At 38.4% G+C, this 27184-nt stretch overlaps 1 pseudogene; it reads right to left on the bottom strand.

Annotated features, from left to right (window-relative positions):
* Positions 1-12733: 12733 nt before the first annotated feature.
* Positions 12734-24423, bottom strand: LOC116892504 (annotated as a pseudogene).
* Positions 24424-27184: the final 2761 nt, after the last annotated feature.

Here is a 27184-nt window from a genome sequence, read left to right as displayed (position 1 = left end):
GCAGGAATATCAGACCTCACTGTGTGTCACTTATTAGAAAGCTTCCTAAAATATTCAGTTGTCAAAAAATTGAAATTAAAAGAATAGGAGAGGACTGGTATTATTTGACCCCAGACAGTTTCTGTAATAACAGACACATCAAAAAATGCATTTGTAGCAATAAAGGAGAGGTTTTGGTGCTTCTTTTATGATAACAAGGACTTACCAGGGTTGTGGTTTGAATGAGAAATGCCCCCTATGGTCTTGGGCATTTGAACACTTGCTCCCAGTTGATGGGGCTTTGAGAATATATAGCCTTACCTGCTTCTGTTTTTTTTTTTTTTTTTTTTTTATTCTTTTCTTTGTGCTTGCTGAAAAGATTTGAACTCCCCGTTTCCTGCTTCTGTTTCTATGGCTACCATTGGCTGCCATGACTGTCAAGATGGATTCTTACCTCTCTGTAACTATAAAACAAAAGATTTTTTTCTACTATGAGCTGACTTTCTTGTGGTAGTTTAACAGAAAAGTTCATACAAACAGGGACATGAAATAATTCTATATCTGCATGCACCAAAGTGTAGAGCTATGAGTTGAAGTATGACTCTATGGTTAAGAGAAACTACTGCCTTTGCTGAGGACCCGGGTTTGATACCCAGAACCCATATGGATGCTCACAGCTATCTATAACTCCAGTACTGGAGGATCTGATGCATACATACATGAAGACAAAACACTCATAAACATGATAGAAAAAATAGAGCAAATGTTCTTCTAAAACATACAGCTAAAGAAATGGTTTTATAGGTAAAAACCCTTGCCCTGCACATTTGGTGGCCCGGCTTAGCTCCTCAGAACTATTGCATATCTATAATTCCAGAAATCCCATTGTAAGATTGGTGATGGATATAGGAAAATACTCAGGACCTTGTGAACCAGTTATCCAGGCTTGCACAGCAAAGAAAAAGGAGATGCCGCCACAAATACGGCATTAATGGAGGAGCAAACACAATGGATTTGATATGGGACAACATGAAAGCACTAATGAACTGATGAAAAGACAAAGTAGAGAATTCTTTCACAAATAAGATGGATTTGTTATTAAAACATTGTCTCAAAAAGAGAATCCCAGCCCATATATATGTATTAAATATGTATATACATATACATATTTATATATATACATATAGTAACCTTTTTAATTGTAGGTGAAAAACTAAAACTAAAGCCAACTAAATTGGCATGCAATTGAGGACACGAAGACTTTACAACTAATATTATTATTTATTTCAGTATATAAAACTGTTAAGACTTCAAAAATCAGTATAATTAGCTACAATACAGAAAAAAGAAATGACGATATTGTCACTGGCTGAGAATAAAACGTCATGCCTATTTGTGATTTCAGCATATTAACAAATGAATAACAGAAAGAAACTTCCAAAATATGACAAAAGAAAACTGGTGATATAAATGTAAAGATGAGTTTTAAATACTTCCCAGAAAGAGGAAAAAAGTATGCTTCCTAATTTGTAGTCATCATTGGTCTTGAATTCCTACCAAGGCAATGAGACGGTAAATGAATCTGATGACTGGGAAGAAAGAAGTAAAACTGCCAGTCTCCACATATTACAAGCTCTCAGAAAAATTCAAAAAGAATTTCAAATGAGTAGAGTTAATTGTTGAGTTTTAATATGGCTGTTAGACCTATATAGCTTCTATATAATAGTAGCAATAAAACTGAAAAGTTAAAAGCATCAGTGTGAATACTATCAAATAAGTAAAATACAGAGAATAGATTCAATATAAGACCCAGTAAAATATTTAACTTATTATTAAGAAAAATCATGAATACCTAAATACAAAATGTATGCTGCCCATAGGATAGAAAGTCCAATATTAGAAAAGTGTCAAGTATCTTCACACTTACTTATAGATCCAAAGCATCTTTATTGGAAACTCTAAAATATTCATTTATCTTTAGATAAATTTACCAATGAAATATATCTACATTAGTGAACCTATTATAATTGTACTGCAAATGTTGAAAGAGGAATAAAAGAACTGGATTTTATGCAAATATCAAGATTCAAAGTAGTAACAATTTAGACAGCATGCTCTTCCTAAGAGGAGAGACAATGGGATAAAACAAAGCAATGAGTATCAAACTCAGATACAAGAAATAAAGCAAGGAAGGAACAGATCCATACACATGCAGTGCTCTAAGATATAGCTAAGATGATGCTATGGTGAATTAGAAAAAACATGCTTTTTCAAATAAATGGTCCTATAGTTTGTGTTCTAAAATTTTGAGAGAATCATCTGTGATCCTGCTTCCAAGCCAGTAAAGTATACACCCTTAAATGGAAGCAGATCTGAGATCAATGAGCAGAGGCACCTGAGATGTGGTATCTTAGCTTCTGAAGGAAAGACAGCCATTACTGTATTATATTACTCTGTCTTCAGAGAAGAACTGAAGTGCCCTATTTCATTGGATCTTTCCCAGCCCTCTAGGATGTGGCATACCATCTCTTGATGAGGTGAACTAGTCTTTGCACTAAAATCTTCTGCTCCCCAAGTTACAGATGCAACCTGCTACCCTTGGGTCTCTGACGCTATTTTACCCAAACCCCAGAGAGTTCCTTGCTGCTGTGCTCCATCCTTCCAGGGTCCAAGTTTGCCACTGTGTAGCACCTCCTCTCTAAACTGTTGTTTCCATTGTTCCATTGATCCACTGATTTGTAGCTGCACCGTGATTCATAAGGTCTGGGTCTCTGGCGCTTTCTTCTTTCCTTAGAACCATTTCTGATCTTCTCTGTGCTGATTCTCAGGAAGCAAAACCAAACTCCTGATCTATGGACATAAACCACAGGGAAATGTTGCATAATCCCACTCCTTAGCTTGGTGGAGCAGTTCTATGTATATGTGTCTCAGGCAGTGAACCTGTGCCCATATCACAAGTGATATAAGAGTTCAAAAAAAAAATAGTGAGACCATGACACCAATTCCACACATGTTACAGGAGCTTTTCTCCCAGAACACAGCACCACTTTGACTGACCAAAGTCCATGAAAGACCTAGCACCAAGCACAAAAGATCTTATACTCAGTTAAGCATCCTACAGTAGAGAAAACTGTACACATGGAGACAGTGATACCCTGTTAGATATTAGTGTATCATTGGCCACTGGTCATGCCCAGTAATCACCAACCCTAGCCACGTCTGAGGCAGCGGCATAGAGACTGTACTCAAGTAATTACCTAGAAACAGGCACTGTACTCTGCTCAAACTCTTTCTCTGTTAAAGAATCATTTCCAATGAGAGCAATTGGACCAAACTAGAACAGAGAAACACAAAATAATTAGGAAAAAGCAAGGAGACTGTAAAGTATAAAAAATATGTAATGATTCTCTAGTACAGACACAAATAAACTGTCTGGAAGAAAATTCAAAATAATGATTTTAAGCAAATGCTCAAAGATATGGAATAAAAAAGATAATGAAAGTGAAATCATAAAAATTATTTATAATCTAAATGAAGCTATAAAACTAACCTAGAATCCTCTTAAATATCAAAAGGAAAACTTAGATCTGAAAATTCAATAAATAGAAAATATAATTGACAGGTTCAACAGATACCTCAAGATGAAGAATCTCTAAACTTTAAGGAAGATCTTTTGTAATGACCTAGCCAAGTAGGAAGAAGACACAATAAAACATTAAACAAGGCCTTGAGACTTATAGCATGGGTTTAAGTGGGGTAACTGAGGAAGCCCTAAATGTAGGAGGGTACAGAAAACTTACTTCATAAAATACTTGCTGAGAGCATCTTGTGTTCCAGAACAGATACAGACATCCAGATCTGAGAATCTCAGAGGTTGCCACGTGGGTTTTTACTCCTATAGAAGCAAAAGTCAAATACAAATAAAGAACTTCAAAAACATCAAGATTAAAGCATTAAGTGCCATGCAAACAAATGTCATTGAGGTAACCTCTGGATTTCTTAGCAGATTGTTAGTAGTCCAGTAGTAACAGGACAATGTACCCAGAATATCAGAAGACCAAACTTCTAGCCAAGAATAATGTATCCAAAAAGTTGTCCCTAAGAAATAAAGGAGAAATGAGAAATAAAGAACATCCAAAAGGCCCAAGAGTTCTTGACCAAGTTGGATTCTAGTTTTGTTTACCTGGCCCTCGGTGGAGATGAATTTAACAACCATACTTGAACACTTGTTCTTCCTTTTATAAATTGTGGCTACTTTAAATGAAGCTTGTCTGGGTTGATAGATGGATGGTAGGCACTGCAATGTGTCTAGACAATAGGGTGGGTATTGCTACACTGCACATATTCTTACTACAGCAATTTATTCTAATGATTTCAATTTATATAATTTGTAACCTTTATTGATATTCTTCCTTATATTTTATCATATTTCTTCTTAAGTTATACTTTCTTCTCTTTTCTTTTCCAAGTGGCTTTACTAAATTTAATTTAGGGTCCCTAAATTTACACATACACACACACACACACACACACACACACACACACACACACACAAACACACCCAAAGGGTCTGTGACCTACTGGCATCTTCAAAATAGTCTCAGTGTTTTACCTTTAAAACTCTGTACAGCTAAAAATCAACCAATAGGTAAAGAAGATACACGCAGAATGAAAGTGAATCTTCGTCATCTATACATCTGATCCAAGATTAATATCCAGAATATACAAAGAATATATCCAGAATCAAAAAGGGTCAAAGAAACAAATGATTTGATTGTAAAATGGGCTAAGGCTGTAAACAGAGAGTTCTAAAAATAGAAGAAATAAAACTGGCCAAGAAATATTTCAAAAGTGTTCAACATCCAATACTATCACTTCTTCCAAGAAGTGCTGGCTGACAGGAGTCTGGTATGGCTGTTCCCTGAGATGTTCTATCAGTACATGACCAAAACAGATGTGGATACTCAACCATCAGACTGACATCAGCCAACCATCAGACTAAGCCCTGGGACCCCAATGGAAGAGCTAGGGGAAGGACTGAGGAGCTGAGGGGGATTGCAACCCCAAAGGAAGAACAATATCAACTAACTGGACCACTCAGAGCTATCAACCAAACTAAACCATCAACCAAAGGGCATCTATGAAGAGACCCAGGGTTCCAGATATGTATGTAGCCTTATCTGACATCAAAGGGAAGAGAAACCCTTGGTCCTGTGGAGGTTTGATGCTCCAGTATAGGGGGATGGTAGAGAGATGAGGCAGGACTGAGTGAGTGGGTGGAGGAGCGCCCTCCTAGAGGCAAAGAGGAGGGGAAAAGGGGGAGATGGGATCAGGAGTTGTAGAGGGGTGGTCAGGAAGAGAAATCATTTTAAATATAAATGAATAAAATTATTAATAAAAATGGAAAATGCAAATGAAAGTAACTGAGATTTCATCTTACCCCAGTGTGAAAGGCTAAGGTCAAGAGCAGAACTGGCAATAAATACTGGCAAGGTTATATGGAAAGGAGAGTCACTCAGTATTTGTGGTGATGCAAATTGGCTTAGCCACTAAGGATATCAGTATGGAAATTCCTCCAAAACTAAAAATAAATGTATTATGTGACCCAGTTCTACCATTCTATGGCATATGCCCAAAGACTCATTCTTTTCCACAGCTACTTGCTCAGCAATATTCATTGGCATTCTATTCACAGTAGTTAAGAATTGGGGACAATCTAAATGTCCCTCAACAGATGGTGGGATAACAAAATGCAGTACATTTATACAATGAGATATTATTAAACTGTACATAAAAATAATATCATAAATTTACAGGTAAATGAATGGAACTAGAGAAGATTATATTAATGTGGTAACCCAAATCCCAAAAGACAAATGTCACATATTCTCTGTGATGATGGTGCCTAGCATCAAATTTTCAGATCTTAGTTAACAATATACAGTAGCTAAAGAAACCAGAAAATTATAAAAAAGGACCATAATGGAGAAAGACTTGAGAAGGACATCAGAGGAATATAGGTGATATAAAGTGGGAAAATAAAAAAGTAGGAAAGTAGTTTCAACTGATGAGGAGTTATGGAAGTTAGGACAGAAGGAGGAGAGAGAAACAATGTTGTTTGATTCAGCTCAAGGAACTTTATTATTTTGTATGTACACACACACGCACACACACACACACATACACACACACATATATAACACATATAAATATATGTACAATATATGTATATATGTATACAAAGTATAGATAGATAGATAAATATAGATGGATAGATAGATAGATAGATAGATAGATAGATAGATAGATAGATAGATATTTTACCACTTGAACTGATAATACACCCCCAGAATATTGACAAGGAAAAAATATCTGGCACAAGAAATAACTCTCAAATGGTTGGTCATGGTAGTCCAAGTAATTCACCAAAATATTCTTAAATACTTCTCAGATGTAAATAAACCTTACTATAGTCACAAAACAAAAGTAGAAGGTAAAACAAGTTCAATGCATAGGACCACAGAAATCACCAAAACGCCAAAGCAATAAGAGGAGAATGACAAAAGGATTTATAAAACAAGAAGCAATGACACAAGCTGGTCTTTATTTGCAATAGACATGTTTCAACGTACATGGACCAAGTACTCCAAACAAAAGTCTTAGAAGGCTGGATGCATCTAAGCCAAGGTCTAACTATCCATCTATAGAGATATAGTTATCTTTAAGAGTACGCATAGACTGAAAGTCATAGATTGAAGAAATATTTTATGCTAATAGTAACCAAAATAGATTTGGATATCTATATTTATATCAGATAGAAAATATAAGTGAAGAATTGTGTCAGTAGAATCAAACCGAAGCCTAAATATTTCTATTCCTATGCATAGACAAATTCTACTCTCATCCTTAATCAAAGAAGCCTCTTAAGGCAGTGAATGGCAAGGAATGCAGATGCTCTTATCTGTTCAAAGATATTAGAATTAAATATGGTTGAGTATCCAGCCCTAAATAGGGCATTTATACCACCCTCTGTAGGGAGTGAGAAAAGTCATAAATAATGGGTGCTGTTGACATGTTATATGTCAAGGACCCCAAATGGTTCAACCCCATGCTAGTGGTAAACCCTTCCCCAGGTGATTCCCAGAAATGTGGGAAAACCTTCTTTGGGTCCAAATGTGAATGTTGACAGCATGCAAAGAAATTATCTACCCTAGCTTTCTCTCCACAGATGTTTATGGCTTGAAGGATGCTCCCTTACAGAGTCTGCTATTAAGATTGGAAAAATTTTATACCTTGCTCAAGTGAATGCAACATACCTGTCTCCCCACTCAACAGTGTATAATAAACACAGTGAGCTTCCAAGGAACTGCAAGATTCTCCACCAGAGAGCACTGTCCATCTGACATGATCCTCTACATGTGTGTCTGTTATTTCTTCATTTGCTTGCTGCTCTAAAGCTGTGTGCAAGGATGTGGTCAACCCCCTCAAAGGCTCAGGAAACATTGTGGAAGAGGTACATGTAACCACCAGAACATCAACAGAAGGGCCAAAATAGCATGGTATAGTCATTACAATCATGGTTTCCAAGCATCATTAGTTACCTACACTGTGTCTGCACAAGCCCAAACCTGTCAAGAGCCACACAGTTCATGAAGAAGTTCGTGGGGCCCTTTGTTTCCATGATAAGGTATTGATAACTTCTGGATTTGGAGGACAATCATTGTCTTCAATATGAACCAAATGGCAATCTCACCATGCTCTAATGGGCATTTCCAAGCCTTTGGCCACATAGATTGTCCTGAGTATAACAAAACAAAGTAAGTGACATGCAGGATAGAAAGAGATCATACTACATACAAAAGAAAAATCACACAAAACAGGTCAAAGGCATAGACGTACTGAAAATCCCTAACATAAAAACATGTGTGCAATTCTTTGCAGCCCTGAATTAGGCATGACAGCAGCAGTTCAACCAATTAAACTAAAATGTGGTAAATTAGACTCTCTTGAGTTTAAAAAAAGAGGGTACAGCAAAGAATACTCTTCAGAAAACTATGGACCTAGAGATATTGCTCCCCAGAAAAAAACAAAACAAAACAAAACAACAACAAAAAAAAACTGCTCTGTACTCACACTGAACAGCTTACAGGTACCTGTCACTTCAGCTCCTGGGGGATTCCATGTTTTACTTCTTTTAGGTACCTACACTTGTGTATACAAACCTGTACTTAGACATACACACAAATCTTTAAAATAAAATAATCTTTAAAATGTAGTTATACTTTGCAAGTGGAAAAAACCACAACAGATATGTGACAAAGGGTTAACACATAAAATATACAATCCAAAATCTACAAAAGAAAATTGTAGCCCCAACAGCTATAATATAAATAAACCAATTAATAGACTGAGAAAAGATTCTAGTGGACATTTCTCAAATAAGCTATATAAGTGGAAAATAGGCACACAAGAAGATGCCCAACATTATCAGCCATTAGAGCAATTCAAATCAATATTACAAGGAATATAAGCTCTCATCCTTAGAGTGGCTACACTCAAATGAAAATTTAAAAACATGTCGGGGAAGATTTGAGGGTTTATAATCTTTGTGCATTGCTGAGAGAAACAGCTTAGCACTTTCTGGAAACATTAAGGTCACTATACATCCCAGAAAATCTGCTAGTACATTTCTAAGATAACTGAAAACATATGTCCACTAAAATACTTGTTTAAAACTATACCAGGTAATAATAACCAAATTAAAACAAGCAAAATGCCCATCCATGAATTCACCAGTAACACAGCATGGTGTAAACATATAATGATATATTAGACATACTGAAAGGGTTATAAAATATTGATCTCTGATACTACATGGGTGAACTTGGAACACTCTACACTATGGTCACTACATTTCTGCCAGGAAAACAGATGAGCTAACTGCAGATTTTCACCTCTTCTGCACCTCCAAATCCAATCCACACATCTCATCTCCGTCCCTGTAGCAGAACACCTGCTGTATTCTTCCTTTCCTCTCTGGTGCCATTCCCAATGAATCACAAAGGTCTCCTCCAACCTTCCTTCTCCCAACTCATCGCAATATCACAGACTCCAAAAATGGCAGACTAGAAACACACCAGTTGAGCAAGCCAGAGAAACAGGTAAAATAACTGAAGACCTTCACTACTCCCTCCTCTCCTCCAAAATTAATCCTTAGTCTCATCCCTATCTCTTCAACCAAACACCTGCTGTAGTCTTCCTCCCTTCTACCTCTCCATCTCCTGTGGATTCCACAGACTTTGCCCTCCTAATTTTCCTTCAGCTACTTGTTGCTTTATCCCATCTCCCAATTCCAGCAGGCACTTCCTGTTGACCCAGAGGCCACTCCTGCCAGGCTGACCACAGATCTTCACATCCCTCTCTCTTCCTCCAGATACAGTCCCCAGTTTACTTCCCAGCTCTGCACCTGAGAAGCAGATTTTCAGCTCTCTGTGGCTCTCATCCTTAGAGTGGCTACACTCACATGGTATGCACTCATTGATAAGTGGCTATTAGCCCAAATGCTTGAATTACCCTAGATGCCCAGAACACATGAAACTCAAGAAGGATGACCAAAATGCGAATGCTTCACTCCTTCTTTAAAAGGGGAACAAGAATACCCTTGGCAGGGAATAGGGAGGCAAAGTTTAGAACAGAGGCAGAAGGAACACGCATTCAGAGCCTGCCCCACATGTGGCCCATACATATACAGCCATCCAATTAGACAAGATGGATGAAGCAAAAAAGTGCAGGCCGACAGGAACCGGATGTAGATCTCTCCTGAGAGACACAGCCAGAATACAACAAATACATAGGCGAATGCCAGCAGCAAACCACTGAACTGAGAACAGGACCCCCGTTGAAGGAATCTTAGAAAGGACTGAAAGAGCTTGAAGGGGCTCGAGACCCCATATGAACAACAATGCCAACCAACCAGAGCTTCCAGGGACTAAGCCACTACCCAAAGACTATACATGGACTGTCCCTGGGCTTCAACCTCATAGGTAGCAATGAATATCCTAGTAAGAGCACCAGTGGAAGGGGAAGCCCTGGGTCCTGCCAAGACTGAACCCCCAATGAACGTGATTGTTGGGGGGAGGGTGTTAATGGGGGGAGGATGGGGAGGGGAACACCCATCGAGAAAGGGAGGGGGAGGGGTTAGGGAGATGTTGGCCCGGAAACCGGGAAGGGGAATAACAATCGAAATGTAAATAATACTCAAGTTGATAAAGATAATAAAAAAGAAAATTTAAAAACATGTCAGGGATGATTTGAGGGTTTATAATCGTTGTGCACTGCTGAGAGAAACAGCTTAGCACTTCCTGGAAACATTAAGGTCACCTGTGGCAGCCTCTCTGCACTTGATCTCTAGTATATCCCTCAGATCTTTCCCTCCCAACCTCCTTGTCCCTACTCTTTGCTTTATCCCAACCCGCAACTCCATCAGACACTCTTTGCTAACTCATAGTCCACTCTTGCCAGAGAAGATGGTAGGCAGACTGCAGATCTTCGCCTTTCCTCTCATTCATCCAGGTCCAGTCTCCCAATCTCATCATTATTCCCACCTTCCAGATCCTTACACCCACAACACACTTCTCTTGATTCTTTGCCATAATTCCAATGAGACAAGGTAAGTATATCACACTCTCCTTCTGCCTGTGAACCCCTTCAGACTCTATCCTCTTCCCATTCTTAGGAGTCAGCTCCAAATTTCCAAATTTCCAGAAACATCCTCTACCTGGGACTCTCAGGTACACCTCTCAGACTCACAGAAACATCCTCTACCTGGAACTCTCAGGTACACCTCTCAGACTCACAGAAACATCCTCTACCTGGAACTCACAGGACACCTCTCAGACTCACAGAAACATCCTCTACCTGGAACTCTCAGGACACCTCTCAGACTCACAGAAACATCCTCTACCTGGAACTCTCAGGTACACCTCTCAGACTCACAGAAAGTCTCCACCAGGCAACACACAGCCACCAAACTCTCCTGAAACACAAAAAAGAAATAGAAATCAAGAAGCAAAACACCAATCCAACAAAGACAAAACCAAAACCTAGGACTATAATCTTCCCAATCCCACATGCCTAGATGCCAGTGTAAAAATACAAACAACAATACCCAGGACAATATGTCTCTACTAGAACCCAGCAACCTTGTCACAGGAGGCCCTGAATATTCCTACATAACTGAGGTGCAAGAAAAAAAAACCTTAGAATAGTCTATGTGAGTGTGATAGAGGATGATGAGGTCCTTAAAGAGGGAATAAATAAATCCCTTAGAGAAGTCAAGGAAAACACAAACAGTAGAAGGGGGGAAAATGTCAAGACCTGGAAGTGGAAATAGAAAAAGAAAAGAAGAGAAAGAAAAGAAAGAAAAAGAAAATTTAAAAATGAAAAAAAAGAGGAACTTTTACAGGAAGCTCAGAGGCAAGTGGCCCAGAATGAATGCAGAGTTAATAAAGAGACCTTGAAGCATTGATGAAACAATCAAAACACTTCATGGAACAAAACGTACAGGAAGTCCAGAACACTAGGAAAAGATGAAATTTAAGAATAATAGGTATAGAGGAAGCATAAGAAACCGAGGTCAAAGGCACAGAAAATATTCACAACAAAATCACAGAAGAAAATTTCCATAACCTGAAGGAGGAGATACCTATTAATTTACAAGAAGCATGCAGAACATCAAACAGGACCAGAAAAGAAAATCCACTCAGCACATAATCATCAAAATATTAAAGATACAGAAAAATAAAGACTATTAAGAGCTTCGAGGGGAAGAAACAAGGTGCATATATAAAAGTTGACCTATCAAATAACCTCTGAGTCTTCAGTGTAGACTCTAAAAGCCAGAAGGACCTAGACAAATGTTCTGCAGACTCTAAGAGACCACAGATGCTCATTCAACCTACTAGATTCAGCAAAATTTTCAATCATAAGAGATGAAAAACTACACATACTATGATAAAACCAAAATTAAGCAATATTTTTCTACAAATCTAGCCCCACAGAACATGCTAGAAGGAAAATATCAACCTAAAGAAACACAGGGAATAAATGATCTCAGACTAGAAAATCATAAAGGTGAAACACACACACACACACACACACACACACACACACACACACCACCACCACCACCACTACCACCACCACCATCACCACCACCACCACCACTACCACCACCATCCCAACCATCATCACCAGCAACAACAACAAAAATACTGCTGATATCTCTCGGTGTCAATGGTCTCCAATCCCCAACAAAAGAAACAGAATAACAGAACAGATATGAAAACAAGATCCATTCTTCGGTTATAACCAAGACATATAACTTAATATCAAGGATAAATATCGCTTCAGGGCAAAAGAAAAAGAAATTCCAAGCAAATGGGCCTGCAAACCTAGCTGATGTATCCCTTTTGCTATTTAACCAAATAGACTTCATACTAAACCTAATCAGAAGAGATAGGGAAGGACACTACATACTTATCAAAGGAACAATCTACCAACGGGACATTACAATTAACATCTGTGTACCAAACATGACCAAAATGGGGCTGGATCTACCTCAAAATCTTACTATACCACTTTTCTTTTGAAAGGGTAAAACATAAATAAGGCTTTAATTTGGCAAAATAGACTACAACGCCTTCTGTTAACTTCTAACGAATAATTTCCCAATTACTTCACTCCCACACCTGGATTACTTCTCCTTTGTGAGTTGCTGATGTATTACTTCCTGAAGCAATTGCTGAAATGGTGCCACTGTCTGAGTGAGACTTACAGGCATCGTCTCTTTCTCAGGAGACCTCAGTTCTGGGGAAATATCACTATTCTCAATAGCAACAGTGTCTCCAGCAGCTTTTAGTGAAATTTTTGAGTGGATGAAGTTCAGTGACTGTTGAGCCTTATGCAAATCATCAGCTACCTTCTTCCTCTCTGCTTGCTCATTTTGGAAGTTTTGAGCGTCTTTCATTTAATTGTGTTTTAAGCTCTCTGACTTCCATCACGTAAGTCGATCGCTCCACCTCCGCCTTCTCTAGCTCCATTTCCAAATGTTCTCGTTCTCTTCTCAGCTGCTTAAAGGTCCTTCGAGATTCTTCAGCTTTAATTTTCCATTTACTTTATTCTTGCCCCACACTTTGCTGAAACTTTTACAGAATCCCTTCTGTTTCTGCAAGGACGGATTTGTATTTCTCACATTCCAGCTGTAGCAGCGTGTGCATTGCATTAGCATCTTTCAATCTGTGCTCCAAAACCTTGACCGCCTCTGTGTCCGTAGTCGCAGCTATGCATGCTTTCACCTTCCTTTCAAAGCCAAGTAACCATTCACTGTAATTCAAATTAGAAGGGGCAGACACTGTTGGAAATAACCCCCTTGAGAAGGTCTTTGGACTCTAACTCAATAGCTTCCCCTTGTCTTTCCTTGGAAGTCTTGTTCACTCTGCCCTGCAGCTCTGTTTCAGGTGATGCCAATGCTCCCACTGTGTCCCAGGTTTTCTCCCGAAGGCCATTGTTTTTCTTCCTCTCATGTTCAACAGCATTCTTCAAGGACTCCAACTCATTGCAGAGATCACTTATTTCTTTCTCTTTTTCTGAAATTACTGTTTGCAATTCTTCCTGAGAGGGAAAAGACGCCTGTCGGTGGTTCTGATGATTGAGTTGTTCATCTTGGGACTTAATTTATTTTCATCTTGTACCTCCTTTAACAGCTCTGATTTCTTAGAAAGATCACTCTTTGTCTTTTAATATAGCTTCCATTCTCTTAATTTCATTGTCCTTTTCTTTCAATACATTTTCAAGTCCTTCAAGTCGTGGTATCAAACACACCTATGTGCACTTCCCTCTCCTATACCACGTTTCAGCATTTACCTAAAGCACACTTCACCTTATCACTCGGATGCTTACTTAATCATACGCACTGCTGCTCTATGCATAATAGCCAGAAACTGGAAACAACCTAGATGTAGCTCACAGAAGAATGGCTAAAGCAAATGTAGTACAAGTACTCAATGGAGTACTACTCAGCCGTTAACAAAGTGATATGATGAAATTTGAAAGCAGATGGATGGAACTAGAAAAAGAAGTCATCCTGAGTGAAGTAACCCACACCCAGAAAGATAGAAATGATATTTATTTGCTTATATCTATATGTTAATCATTAAATAAATGATAATCAAATCACAGTCTGTAGACTTAGAAAGGTTAGGCATAGAGAAAAAGACTGGCAGAGGTGGGGGGTCACATCTATCTTCCAGGGAGGGGAAATAGATATAGTAGATTAGGGTGTAGAAGATTGGAACAGGCTCTTACCCTCTCTTACCCCTCTTGCTCTTTGTGCTTCGCTGCTCTTACCCCTTTCCCATCCTCCCCACTCCATGACCATGGCTGGTCACCTTTCTACTCTTCTACTCTTCTCTCATTAAGACCTCTCCGTGTGGAAAAAAAAAAAAAACTTAGAACAGGAATATCAGGATGAGGAGGAGGGAGTAGGGAGAGGGAGAACTAGAATTGAGGGGCGTTTGAGGCCTTGTTGAAAGCCTTCCCAGGTTAGGGTAACCTGAGGCTAGACATAGCAGTAGATCACAGCAGTTGATCACAGACTTTTCTCTGAGGGAACATGATTTGATACTCTAGGGTCAGAGAGAAGGTCCTCGGGACCAGTGAAATACTCTCTGGGGATGGCTTAAAAAGGGAGGAGGATCACACACACACACACACACACACACACACACACACACTTGGAATGAAGCATTAATAAGCTCCAAACACTTCACATATACACATATATACATACATACATATATACATACATACATACACACACACACACACACACACACACACACACACTTGGAGTGAAGTATTGATAAGCTCCAAACACTTCACATATACACATATATACATACATACATACATACATACACACACACACACACACACACACACACACACACACACACACACATTTGGTGGATAGAGCAAAACTCCAAACACTTTGTTTTATTTCCCATAGTTTATATATTCCAGCAAAATCTTTTAAGAGGTACAAAAATCACAATGTGATTTCATTTTATTTTTCTTTCATTTTCTTTTATTTTATAATGAGTAAATAAGGAAAAAAGCATACTTTCTAATACCCTCACATGATAAAATGTTTTATGTATTATGAATAAAAATGTTATTCTCAAGAACCCACATACATTTGTAACTAAGCAACTTGTTATAGATTAACAAAGTGTAAGTAAGCAAAGTAATTTTCTCAGCTAGTTCTCTCACCGGCAGGCTGAAATTTGTAGTTAAAAAGAAAAGATCAATTATTTTATTATTTATCTTAAAAAATCTTATTATAAAAGTCTTAGAAGAATCTCAACACAAACTTTTATATAAAAAACAATCAGTCATTTCTACTTTAAATCCTCAGGGTGCATATCTACTCATTAACAATTTTTATTGTCATATCTGGAAGGTGAGGGCCAAAATTGGTACAAGAAATTAATCACCACTTTGATTATCAGCCTAGCTTTAGCAAGAAAGGCAAGTTGGCTAGTACTAGCTGGGCAGCCATTGTTCTTGTTCCCTGACCTTAAAAAATCCCTAACTCAACTAATTAAAAGTGTGCCTTTCTAACTTGAAATTGTTCCCTAAGATTTTCTACATCAAGATCTCTCCTGAGAGACACAGACAGAATACGGCAAATACATAGGCGAATGCCAGCAGCAAACCACTGAACTGAGAATGGGACCCCCAATTGAAGGAATCAGAGAAAGAACTGAAAGAGCTGAAGGGGCTTGAGACCCCATATGAACAACAATGCCAACCAACCAGAGCTTCCAGAGACTAAGCCACTACACAAAGACTCTACGGACTCTAACCTCATAGGTAGCAATGAATAGCCTAGTAAGAGCACCAGTGGCAGGGGAAACCCTTGGTCCTGCCAAGACTGAACCCCCAGTGAACATGATTGTTGAGGGGAGGGCGGTAATGGGGGGAGGATGGGGAGGAGAACACCCATAGAGGGGAAGGGGCTAGGGGGATGTTGGCCTGGAAACCAGGAAAGGGAATAACATTTAAAATGTAAATAAGAAATACCCAATTTAATAAAGATGGGGGGGATAATTTCTACATCAAAGCTACTAGCCAAAACGTTTTACCCTAACTTTATTGACAATCTATATCTCCAAATTATTCCCAAGATTGGTGGCTATCCCTAACAATCTACATCTCTACGTACTTTCTGAGGATGCTGGAGGAATCATTAATCTGCTCTAGCAGCAATGCTTGAAAAAGATCAATCACTGTTATTATAAGTAACAATCAGCCCAGTGAGGAGTGGAAAAGCCCTGACAGTTTTCATAAAGCTCGTAGGGTATATGAAACTCTGGGCTGGTTATTACAACTCTGATGGTTGTGTCTCTGAGAAGTGGAGCCCTGAGGTTTCCATGTCCTAAAGATGTCATGCTGTTGTTGAGTTTTGTTCTGCTGGCTGCTCTGGTGCCCCTTCTAACCTAGGATTGTTGTGAAAACTCTACAAGGGTTTCTAGCTCCTCATGGGCATTAATACGTAAAATAAATGTGAGATAGCCCAGAGACTAGAGTTCAAAACAAATACTACAGGTCTTTAAAAAAAAAGTATCAATAAAAGATATTCTGCTACACTAGTAGATCAGTGGCTCATTAAGCAATTAAAAGAGAAGCTTTCGCCTACAACAGAGGGAACAAACAGAGACCTACATCCAGAAAGTATATGGAGACCGATACCTTTGAACACATAGCTCTAAATGGGATGTTCCCATCAGTGCTCGGGGAACCCCAAACAAGAGACAGAGGACAGAATGCACGGCCAGCAGGCATGGAGGACAGCAGGAGAACATTTCCCTCTAAATCAACAGAGCAACACTCAGACAATCTCACAAAAACTAAAATAGCATACACAGGGTCTGCATGGGTCTGCACCAAGTTCTCTGCATTTATATTGCAATTTTCAATTTAATATTTTTATTGGACTTCTGAGTGTGAGATTGAGTGGGTCTTTGATTCATGTGCCTTTTCTTGGGCTCATTTCTTTCTGTTGGCTTGGCTTGTCCAACTTCAATGTGATTTTTTTTTTTGTTTTAACTTATTTTTGTATTTTGTTATGTTGTGATAGTAGCTCTTAGAAGCCGGTTTTCTTTCCTAATAAGAGGTGGGAAGGGAGTGGATCTGGATGGGTGGGGAACTGGAAAGAGTAGTAGAGATGAAACTGTAATCAGGATATATTATATAACAAATAATATATTTCTATTAAAAAGTAAAAATAGAAAAAAGAATGCAAATTGGGATATTTAATTAATAAAAGTATGTTACATATTCTTTTCAAAATGAATAATGAGGGAGGGTGCAAAGGAGGCAAACATAACGTCTATGTCTGAAATTCTCCACAAAAAGTTAAGATTAAATTAAAAGAGAAATGGAGAACAGCTGCTGATGGGAACAGGGTTTTTCTAGGGCAATAAAGGGTTTTTCTATGGTAATAAAATGTTTCAAACTTACATCATAATAATGATTTTACAAGGTAGAAATATATATTAACAAAGACTGTTGGGTTCCTATAGTCTAGTAGTTCAATGAGCACTATGACATAATCAGAATGACAAAGAAACTGAATGGCTGTTCAGTCTGTGGTCCTCTATCTCTTTCCTGTGCTTCAAAGAAGTGTAAATTGTAATAACCACCCTGAAAATGATTTCTGCTAAATATGCAAAATGTATTCTCCTGATATTTCCTTCTTTGCATATAAACTACAGATATGCGTATTTAAGTTCTCATAATTAATGGCATAGACTGTTAATATCAGCATTATCCATAAAATTCCCAAACTGGAAATAGTGCCAATCAATAGCAATGGATCAGGACTATTGCCCCGGTGTTCACAGAATGCTATGTAGACTAAGAGACAATTGTACTTGCTGCAATGTGGATTAATCTCAGAACACAATTCTGAATAAAATAAGCCATGTACAAGATAAGGAAAATTAAATTGTTCCATTAAGAGTACAGTAAAAAAACACACAAAATCCTTGTAAGAAATTAGAGGCCAGAACATGCTTTCAAAGCCTGTGCTGATTGGAAAGGAGAAGCAGGACACACTTCTGAGGCTCTAGAAAAGTCTACCGTTTTGTGGGATGCTGTTAACACAGAGGGCTTACAGTGGAAGTCATTGAATTATATACTTATGTTTGGGCACTTTTTAAATATATATTCAACTTCAATTTATAGAGTTTAGGTTGAAATAAAATAAAGTTTAGGTTAAATGGGCAAGAGAAAATGATCATGTAAACATACAAAATGTTTGCTGAGACAGGCTTTGAAATCGTGTTAATATTTCATATCATGTCTGGAGTGGATGTGAGCAGCAGTGCAGCTCTCTAGAAATTCATTAAAGACTTAAACTGAAATTGAAGGAGAATTTATCGTTCATTTGGGGTTTTCAATGTGTTAGCTACAGAAGTTCCATGCCGTAACATTAGCAGAGCACAACCCCATCCATATACATATACCCATTTCCACTTTAAATGCCTGACACAGCGTTGAATGTCCCATTTTATTTTTACTTACAGTATCACTATCTCAATGATACTAAATTTCTTCTACAAATTTAGCAAACATTGGAATATGAACATTGGAATAAAAAATAAGTTACTTATTTTTTGTTAATTTCTGTTTCTTCCTGGGAATATCATTATCTTTCTTTTTGCACACACACACACACACACACACACACACATATATCTTTTGAGATAATAATACAATTTATATTCTCCCTTCCCATATATCCTCCACTGTACATTCCTCAAATTTATGGCCTCTTTTTCTTTAATTGATGAGGTATATCTCTATATAGATATATAGGGATGGGTGGATGGATAGATAGATAGATAGATAGATAGATAGATAGATAGATAGATAGGTAGATAAGTAGATATTCCTACTATATAAATATAACCCTCTCACTCAGTACATGTAGTGTTATTTGTACGTACGTGTTCTCAGTGCTAACTATTTGGTGTTAGGTAACCAATCCTTAGGGAAGACTGTTTCCTTAGTTGTTTGTAGTTCTTAGTCTAGGGTTGAGGTGAAGCTTCATGAGCGTTTGTCTTCCATGTTAGTATGTCTATGGGTAACATTCTTGATCAGGTTATGTTTAGCCAGCCATGACACAGAAAAACGTATGCCTGTAACCTCTCTGAAATTTCTAGTTTGCACAATTTCAAAGCACACTTCCTATTCCTCTGGATCTCACAGACGTCCTCCCACTTATCAATGGTTCCTGAACCTTCCGTACAGGAGTGATTTTATAAAACTACTAGTCAGGACTGGGCTCTATAATGCTGCATTTTGACTTGCTATGATTTTTTAATGGTCTGTACCTATTCCAAGGAAAGGTATCCATAATGAGGGATGAGGAGTATATTTATCTGTGGGTATAAGAGTAAATAATTAAAAAGTAGTTAAGGGTTGTGCTGCTTTAGGAACGTAGTAGTTATAATTCTTGTCTAAGATCCATTACGTCACTAGGCCTAGATAACTGATTAGGAATCAGGATCAGAGATAGTTCCCCTCTTGTCGAGTGGGCATTAAGTTAAAGTAGAGACTTGCTGGCTACTACGTAGCTATATATGCCAGTATTGTAACTTTGAGTTACTTTTTCACATTAGGCTTTGCCGTGGTTCACAGTATCGTATAGCTGGTAGAATATTGACCAGTAAAAACAGATCTAACACGGGCTCAGGTATATCACTTCCAACGTATATCCAAAGACTCAGAATCATACCACAGATAGTTAATCAGCCATGTTCATCCTGGCTCTATTGACAATCAATAGTTAGGGAATGACCTTAATGTTCTTTATTTTATGAAAAGATCATAAGACCGCGGCACATTATGGAAGGCTGCTCAGCTGTAAATCAAAATGAATTCATGAAAATTTCCCGTTAATTGTATGGAACTAGAAGAGATCATTTTAGGGGATGAAGTAGACCCAGAGAAACAGATTCCACATGTTCTCTCTTATCTGTAGTTCTTAGCTCCAAGTCTTCAGGATGAGTACATGAATGGGAGTCACCGCCCAAACCAGCAAAGTAAAAAGGGCCAGTGCTGATCAGGGGAGGTGCAACAGAGGACTAGCAGGGTACAAGAGACCTGATACAGTAAATGAGATTGAGGGGTGCTTATATTGGAGAAAGTAGAGGAAAATAAATACAGAAGGAGGAAAAATAATAGTAAAGTTATCTGAAGCGTCATAAGGAATTACACTGTTAACTATCTACCTAAAAATAACTACAACAAAATCTTTTATAAACTGGTGTTGACTATCTTAGACATAAAATAACTGAATCAAAATCAACATTACTTCTCTGGAATTTAAGAATCTATAGTATATTATTTGAAAGAAAGAATTTATCTCCAGTTAATGGTCATATTCTACGATTCATCAAATAACAATCAACATGCTTCTCTGTCAGTTCACGTATTTGCAATGACATTCTAAATTTTCTTGCCTCCAGTCTTTATAATCATCTATGACTTCTGATCACTGATGCTCGGAGTAAAAAAATAATAATTTCGATATTTGTAATTTTACAAGCTGTGTATCTCCTTGTAGGGAGAAAAAAATCATTTTATGAGCTACTAAATTTTTTACACACGTTAGAGTCCACAACTTTTTTCAAGGCTGAATTCAATCCAATTCCCTGCCTTCACATTAAAGTCTATATAAACGGCTCCATATGAATAGTTATTTAATATTTTATTAGAGCTTTTAATTTTACTATCCCTTCAGTAACTTATTTCCAGGCTTGCAAACCTTATGGTCAAGATTCTTTCCCCAGCAACTGATATAATTTTGCATTTTGCATTCAAAACACCTGTGCCATTTCCCTCAGCTCCATAATCACACAAGTTTCTAGCAAAACACAAAACCTTACTATTTTTCTCATTTTTATGCCCATATTTTCCATACGGAAAATATGAGTGGCATGAGCAGCTCAAATTATAGGAACATACTAGTTGGGATGATCAATATTACTATAAAAAAAGCTAAATTTGGTTTCATCTAAATTGCAAGTTTGGTCTTAATTGAATTTCTTAACCTCTGTAGCTAAGAGATAGCAACAATAATAATGTGTACTTTATAAGATTATATAATATAGAATGTAATATATGATGTTATATGTAATATAAGCCAATGTTTACCTATATTAAGAACCCAATAAATATTGTTGTTGCAGTTATTATATAGCAATTAAGACATTACTATCTACAGATAAATGCATATTTAGGTTCATACATCAAAGAGAGGGGAAGGCTAGAAATTTAATAGTAGGCAAAAAACATGGTGAGTAAAAAGCACATCAATTATGGTCAAGGGAGGGGGAAACATCTGCAAGGTCCCTGTGCCCCATCATTAATGACCATGACCCATGATCACATCCTCATTTCAAATTTTAAATGCCCAAGGGGCAGCAATGAATCCCACTGCCTGATTCAAGATGTTTATTATTCTGTCAAAGATTGTAGCACAAAAAGTCACAGATCTGACTGAGAGAGACCCACTCCCATCTATGAAGTCTCATCAATTTTCAAGGAGTAAATAAGAATATTACTATAAAAAAGTCATAATTATCACCAAGGAAGGTGGCATTGGGGTAGAGTGCATATGTGAGCCCAGGCTTAATAATATAGATCTTAAAAATGAATTTTTATAGAATACAGCATATTTTATTCCCTCTCCTAACTTCTCCCAGATCCTCCCTATTGCCCTAGGCATACAACTTCATGTATCTTTCTCATAAAATAAAATAAAATAAAACAAACAAACAAACAAAAAAACCTCAATGACCAAAAAAAGGAAAGAAAAGAAAGAATGAAAATCCAGTAAGATTAAAAAAAATTCTACCAAAACAAAAAGTGAGCCAATAAATAAATAAATAAATAAAAATAAAACTATAGACTCTATTTTGAGTTAGTCAACTATTTCTAGCCATGGGGACTGCCTTGGAATGTAGTTGATATACCCAGTGACGCATCATTTGAAAAAAAAAATATTTTCCCTTTCCCAGTAGGTGTCAACTGCAAATTGCAAAACCTGAGATTCACTGTTAGACAGACACCAGACATCAGACATGGTGTTGGCCTCGTCTGTCACACGTGATACCACAAGTGTAGCTTCAGGGGCACGCACCTTTGCTCCCCTCCTACTGCTTCTGAGCTTTCCCTGCTGTGCCTCCTTTTGTTACACTTAGCCACTACCTCTAGCTCGGCATGCAGAACCTGTAAAAGGCACAAACAACGCCAATCCATGTCTTACAACCACACCAGGTAAAAAACCATCGCTGATGCTTGTTGCACAACAGAAGAAGGTGTCCTCCTTCACCTCTCTGTTGCCGTGATAAAACACGGACAGAAACAACTTGGGAGAGGGAAGGCTTTATTTAGCTTAGAGTTTGTCAGCCATGGAAGCCAGGGCAAGAGCTTGAGGCCGGAACCTGGAGTCTGGAACTAAAGTGGGAACTGTGAAGGAACACTGTTTTACATGACTGTCCTTCAGGCTAGCTCAGCCACTTTTCTTATAAAGTCTGTGCTCCCTACCCACAGGTGGCACTAGTGAGCAATTAAGCAAACACAAATAAGCCCACTGGTCTATCTAACGCAGATTCTTCCATTGTGGGTGCCATGTTCTAGGTGACGATAGTTAGTTTCTGTCAAGTTGACGGAAGCACCAGCACAGAAAGGAATGGAGGAGTGACATTAAAAGATATTAAAATGTAAAAAGACATAAACCTCCCACCTGCTGTGATGATGACTCTGGGAATCCCTCACCAAGTTCTGAAGAAAGAGTGCACAACAGTGATAAACAGCTTTGAGGCTTTGTCATGCCGTCTAATTTGCACGTTATTTTTACCTAACCCAGCGCGCTCTAAGCACCATTAAATTTACGCATTACTTTTGCCTCCATTTGGCAGTTTTGTAAATACGTGTTTATGAAATAAGATTCAATTAAGATAGATTTAAATTATCCAATTCACTCTGATTTATTTTAAATTTAAATCATTATTATTGCAACAAGTAAATTGCCATGGCTATTGTACTTCTTTGGGTAAATATTACCAACCATATCCAAGCTTTCAGAAGTAAACAACATACTGTATAATTAGGCAATGTGAAATTAGCAAGCAGGGTCTAGTAATATCTTCACTATTTCACCTAATTAAGAAGCAGCTTGCTGGTGCACTGAGGAAAAAGAAACCAAATTTAAAAGGATATTGCAAAATCACAAGAGGTCTCTAGTTGAGCAAATTTATATCAATGGTTTGACCTTAATTATTAGACACGGGAGGAGAATATTAGGGAAAAATTTAGACAGCATATGGGACATCTTGTACAATCAATGTTATGGTTTGATGGTTTTGTCCTCAGAAAACTCATGTGTTAAAGTATGAATATCCAGTTCAATAAACTAAGAGTACTTGGACCAAGTGTATGCTCTCTGTACACACGAATCATAACGGGCACCTCATAAATGAACTGGTGCCATAAAAATGGGCTTGCAGACAGGGGCTCCTCTTTCAGGGTTACTTCTCTACCGTATGTAGCATGTAAAGGGCTGCCACAGCAGTGGAGACCAGACCCTAAGGAGACACCAACCAAAACTGTAGCTGCTTGGATATTGGACTTTTCAGTCTCCAGAGACAGATGTGTATCATTTTTTTTATAAATGAATTATAACTTGTAGTATTGTATTACAGCAACATAAAATGAACTAAATAATTGATTCCCTATGTATTGCTGTAGAAATGGCCACTGTTAAGCTGAAGTCTTCCAAAGCCGGGTAGAAAGCAAGTCCTGAAGTTTCCGTGTGGACGGATATGTAATCTCTGTGTTCTTCAGGCTCCTCGTGTGCAGAATAGGCATGGTGGCGTCTTCTTCTGTCTCCGCCCTGCAAAGACAACACAGAAACGACGCCGAGTACTAGCACATAGTACCCAAAGTGGGTTCCTAAAACAGGACACATCCCTCTGGACACGAATATTCTGTGCAAACTGGTGAAAGATCAGTACACTTTTATCTTATGGAAGTGCCAAGTTTGAGTTGATTTAATTTCCCTTTAGTTACACCAGGCATAGTACTTTGGTTGACTTACAGAGAACTGCCAATCACACAAAGGACAAAAAGCTTGATGACACAGAGTCATCAAGGGATTTGCTCAAGGCCAAATGGAAATCTGTGATCAAACCAGAATAAAGCCTGAAAGCTTGGCTGTGTGCAAACACGATGTGCATCCATCGCTTCAGTAGTAGGAGATTTCTGACCCACTGTTTGGGATGAAGACAAGTCATACATCCACTTCGCCATTAAACATCAGATAGGTAGAATTCCAAAGGTATTTACGGGCAGACAAAATGTGTTGCTTATATAAAGAACAAAGAAAATTAACAACAAATAAAGAAAAATACAAGGGAGGATTTTTATGTGGGTGGACAGTGGGGAAGAAACATAAACTCCATTGTATAACCGGCTTGGCCAGCACTAGAATGCTGTGGTTTCACCTGCCACTACTGTCTACTTCCGCCTCAGCACAACAGCAATTACAACTGAGAAGCCAACAGACTCATGGCAGACTCTAACTGAGAACATGCAGAATGTAGAATGGGGATAAACATCTAGGGTATTCCTTCAAAACTATTTTTATAACTGTACCATGCCGCAGAGATCCTGAAGAACATGGAAGGAAAAGTGGGTTATAGTGAAGTGCAAGGTACCAAGACAATGGTAAGAGAACAAAAAGCCTTTCACAGGATTTGGACTACCCGGGGAATTATTCTATGCTGATAGTGCTGCCGCAGAACCCAGCAGGGGTAAACTATTATTTATCTCTGGTTATTAGCCAAGTCTAAACTGTGTAACCAAAATAACAAAAGATTTTCTTTACATCTAATTAGACTTGAGGGCTGGAACAATGTTCTTTGAAAGGATGCTTTTAAGATGCTTTTTTGAATTGAAATAGTAACAACATTTGTTTTGTGTGGTAAACAGAAGGCTTTTGGCAGTGCAGTTGCTTCGGTTTGAAACTGCCAAGAACTATTTGCTTATCTGTGGAATTTCCACTACTCTCTCTGTCTGTGAGTCAAATGGGTGCTGATATAGGATAAATGGGGTTGCACCAAACTTTGTGGCTTACTGGAGTCATTACATAAATTTCCTAGCATAAATTCATACACATACACATACACACAGAGAAAGAGAGAGAGAGAGAGAGAGAGAGAGACCAACAGAAAGAAAGAAAGAAAGAAAGAAAGAAAGAAAGAAAGAAAGAAAGAAAGAAAGAAAGAAAGAAAGAAAGAAAGAAAGGAAGGAAGGAAGGAAGACAGACACAGAGGCAAGACAGAGACAAGACACAAAGATACACAGAGATGGAGAGAGAGAAGAGAAGAGAAGAGAAGAGAAGAGAAGAGAAGAGAAGAGAGAGACAGAGAGAGGAGAGAGGAGAGAGGGAAGGAGAGGAGAAACACACACACACACACACACACACACACACAGAGGGGGTGGGGAGCCCCATGCCTATGGTACTCCAATAAGGGCAGAAGATGGAAGGAGAGAGGAGGTGGGGATACAGGAAAGAGAGGAAAGAGGAGAGACATAAGAACGTCAAATAATGGAAATGTGAGAACAGAAAATGGGGGAGGAAAGGGAAGGAGAACAATATCACAGGATCGCAGAATTCCTAGAGACAGAAAATTAAGTCAAGGGGGAAAGTTGCCCAAAATAAATGGGAATGAGGAATAAATAAGGGGGAAAGAAGGAGCAAAGGACAGGAGCAGAGAAATTAAAGGAGCTAACAGGAATTGGAAAGACTGAGTTAAGCAGGGTTTGGAAGAGACTGCAGGGTTGTCTAAATGATAATGGTATTTGACAGTTTGATACGTATTTATAGCTGTTTCCAACTCTCTCTGAATACTATATAGGATTATCCGGATTTTCCAGGGTTTATCACCACAGGCATGTAGGATTAGCAGCCTGATGAAGTAAAGAATTATTCGCCAACCCAGTCCTTAGGCTTCCATACTACTCTTCCCAAGTTCCCTGAGCATGGTATATGAAATACAAATGCATGTTTGTGTGTCTGTGCGTATTTTTCTGTACATGTGATTATTATATCAATATCTGAAGTTCTTCATTGAAGGAGGCTTAAAACCCACAAAGGCACAATACACAAAAATTTTCTTATTGGCAAGCTCTTTCTGCGTGTGAATCACTGAGATTACAGTGTATCTGTTTCCTTTTGGTGTGTGTGTGTGTGTGTGTGTGTGTGTGTGTGTGTGTGTGTGTGTGCGCGCGCGCACGCACGCGCGCGCTTAGGTTTTATTATTTTTTTTTAAATTTTTTATTATATATTTCTTTACTTACATTTCAAAGGATATTCCCCTTCCCGGTTTTCTGTCCATAGCCCACATTCCCTCCCCTCCCTGTCCCCCATACCAGTATTCACCATATACATCCCCCTTATTGCCCTCTCCCATATTCCCCTGCACTGGGGGTCCAACCTTGGCAACACCAAGGGCTTTCCTTCCACTGGTGCCCCAACAAGGCTATTCTCTGCTACATATGCAGTTGGAGCCCCGGGTCAGTCCATGTATAGTATTTCTGTAGTGCTTTAGTCCCTGGAAGCTCTGGTTGGTTGGCATTGTTGTTTTTATGGGATTGCAACTCCTTCAACTCTTTCAATACTCCTTCTTATTCCCCTCAAGGGGATCCTATTCTCAGTTCGGTGATTTGCTGCTAGCATTGACCCCTATATTGGACATGCTCTGGATGTGTCTCTCAGGAGAGATGGATATCCAGTTCCTTTCCGCATGTATTTTTTAGCTTCATCAATCTTATCTAGTTTTGGTGGCTGTATATATATAGGCCACATGTGTGTCAGGCTCTGAATGGCCATTCCTTGGGTCAATGCTCCAAACTTTGCTTCCATATCCCCTCCTATGAATATTGTTCCCCCTTTAAGAAAGAGCAGGAGTATCTGCATTTTGATCATCCTTCTTCTTGAGCTTCCTGTAGTCTGTAGATTGCATTTTGGGTAATTTAACCTTTTTGGCTAATATCCAGTTATCAATGA

The sequence above is a fragment of the Rattus rattus genome, chromosome 1 (genome assembly GCF_011064425.1).
Source record: "Rattus rattus isolate New Zealand chromosome 1, Rrattus_CSIRO_v1, whole genome shotgun sequence".
NCBI lineage: Eukaryota > Metazoa > Chordata > Mammalia > Rodentia > Muridae > Rattus > Rattus rattus.
This window is presented reverse-complemented; position numbering and strand designations above follow the sequence as displayed.